This window comes from Panthera pardus, unplaced genomic scaffold (assembly GCF_024362965.1).
Source record: "Panthera pardus isolate Hobbes unplaced genomic scaffold, ASM2436296v1 HiC_scaffold_6, whole genome shotgun sequence".
Lineage (NCBI taxonomy): Eukaryota > Metazoa > Chordata > Mammalia > Carnivora > Felidae > Panthera > Panthera pardus.
In genome coordinates, this window is record NW_026526991.1 from 24,819,732 (window position 1) to 24,822,710 (window position 2,979).

The window sequence follows — 2,979 nt, forward strand, 5'->3', positions numbered from 1 at the left end:
AGAACAAACAATCCTAAAATTTGTATAGAACCAGAAAAGACCCTGAATAGCCAAAGCAATCTTGAAAAAGAAAACCAAAGCAGGAGGCATCACAATCCAGACTTGAAGCTACACTACAAAGCTGTAATCATCAAGACAGTATGGTACTGGCACAAAAACAGACACCTAGATCAGAGGAACAGAATAGAGAACCCAGAAATGGACCTACAAACGTATGGCCAACTAATCTTTGACAAAGCAGGAAAGAATATCCGATGGAATAAAGACAGTCTCTTCAGCAAGTGGTGCTGGGAAAACTGGACAGCGATATGCAGAAGAATGAACCTGGACCAGTTTCTTACACCATACACAAAAATAAACTCAAAATGGATGAAAGACCTACATGTAAGACGGGAGGCCATCAAAATCCTCGAGGAGAAAGCAGGCAAAAACCTCTCTGATCTTGGCTGCAGCAACTTCTTACTCAACACGTCTCCAGAGGCAAGGGAAACAAAAGCAAAAATGAACTATTGGGACCTCACCAAAATAAAAAGCTTCTGCACAGTGAAGGAAGCAATCAGCAAAACAAAAAGGCAACCGATGGAATGGGAGAAGATATTTGCAAATGACACATCAGATAAAGGGTTAGTATCCAAAATCTGTAAAGAACTTATCAAACTCAACACCCAAAAAACAAATAATCCAGGGAAGAAATGGGCAAAAGACATGAATAGACACTTCTCCAAAGAAGACATCCAGATGGCCAGCTGACACAAGAAAAAATGCCCCACATCACTCATCACCAGGGAAATACAAATCAAAACCACAATGAGATACCACCTCACACCTGTCAGAAGGGCTAAAATCAACTCAGGCAACAAGAGATGTTGGTGAGGATGCAGAGAAAGAGGATCTCTTTTGCACTGCTGGTGGGAATGCAAACTGCTTCAGCCACTCTGGAAAACAGTATGGGGGTTCCTCAAAAAATCAAAAATAGAACTACCCTATGACCCAGCAATTGCACTACTAGGTATTTATCCAAGAGATATAGGTATGCTGTTTCGAAGGGGCACATGCACCCCCCATGTTTATAGCAGCACTATCAATAATAGCCAAGGTATGGAAAGAGCCCAATGTCCATAGATCCATCGATGGATGAATGGATAAAGAAGATGTGGTATACACACACACACACACACACACACACACACACACACACACAATGGAGTATTACTCAGCGATCAAAAAGAATGAAACCTTGCCATTTGCAACTATGTGGATAGAACTGGAGGGTATTATGCTAACCAAAATTAGTCACTCAGAGAGGGACAAAAATCATATGACTTCACTCATATGAGGATTTTAAGACACAGAACCGTTGAACACAAGGGAAGGGAAGTAAAAATAATATAAAAACAGGGAGGGGGACAAAACATAAGAGACTCTTAAATATGGAGAACAAACAGAGGGTTGCTGGGGGGAGTTGTGGGAGGGGGGATGGGCTAAATGGGTAAGGAGCATTAAGGAATCTACCCCTAAAATCATTGTTGCACTAAATGCTAACTAACTTGGATGTAAATTAAATAAAAAATAAAATAAAATAAAATAAAATAAATTCAGGTGGTGACAAATTGCAGGGATGTGGATGGCTAAAGTGCAAGTTTCAATAACACTCAAGGAGCAGTAGCTCTTTCTTTGTACATTTCCCAGGAAGCTGTGGAGGAAAGAGAGATTTGGGGTGTTGGTGTTTTCCATGAACTACTATGTCTCTATTCCCAGCACAAATCTGTTTTAGTGGAAACAGGCTTCAGGATCTTTCTGTTGCAATAATCAAACCTCTAGAAACTGGCTTATTACTAAAATGCTGCTTAGTTAAAACAGTGCCCACATTTCTTTGATTCCTTTTTCATTCTCTTCGGAGTTCCTTAATCCACTGGTAATGAATTAGGTGCAGAGAGCAGTTAACTGTGTTGAAGATGCTTAATTGGATTAGGGATATCCATGTACCAAGCTGCAAGAACATTTAGAAGCTAATATAGGTATACAGAGCATTAGAGTCCAAATAATAGTGATTACACACACTTCTGTAACGTTTCCAATTTACCATGTGCTGAGCTAAGGGCTTTACATATATGAGCTCATTTAATCCTCCATAAAGCCCTTTGAAATAGGTACAATCATTGTCCCCAGCTCAGAGATGAAGAAACTGAGGCCGTGAAAAAGTCAAGTAACTTGCCCAGAGGTCACATTGCTAGCAAATGGCGAAGCCAGGATTTGATCCCAGGTAGACACTGCAAATACAGCAGTGAGGCAGCTCACCCCTCTTCCCTTTTGAAGAGGAAACTGAGGCTAATTAATAATTTACTTGCTCAAAGCTAATACATAGTGGAGCTGGAGTCCCACTGTGGCGGTCTGAGCTGTTAACCTCCCAGCCATGATAGCTCATTCATCCAGACGTGACCTTCAGCTGTGAGAATGATCTCTGGCCTTTGCTGTCTCCCTTCGTTGAGGGACAGCATGGGAAAACCTTAGTGGCGGCAGGGGGTGGTTGCTCAACACACGTTTGTGGAATAAACAAGAAAACGAAGATTGCCACACTCCGTGGTGTCACAGTAGGCCAGAAGGTGCATTTTACTGTTGAGTAATTCTAGATAAAGACAGGAACACGGTGTTTATAGGCTGCCCTCGATGGAGAACACAGAAGCCAGGGCAGGGAGAAATCCGGGACCCTGAGAGAGAGGCCAGCAGGAGGGCACCTGGGACCCCCAGCGTGGGAGAAGCCGGGCCTTTCCGCCAGCAGGGCTGTACCCCGGCTGGACGGGCCGCTCGCCTGCCTGCATCCCCCTCTCCCGCCCCTCTCTCGGCTGCGAAAACCCACAGGAACCCCGTGCGGCCCTCGATAAATATTTGTCCAACGTGTGGATGAGTTAAGGCGAGGGAAGGGGCGTGTTTTGAAAGTCCAGCGGTGTCCTCCCCGCCGACCACACCTAGGAAGTCCCT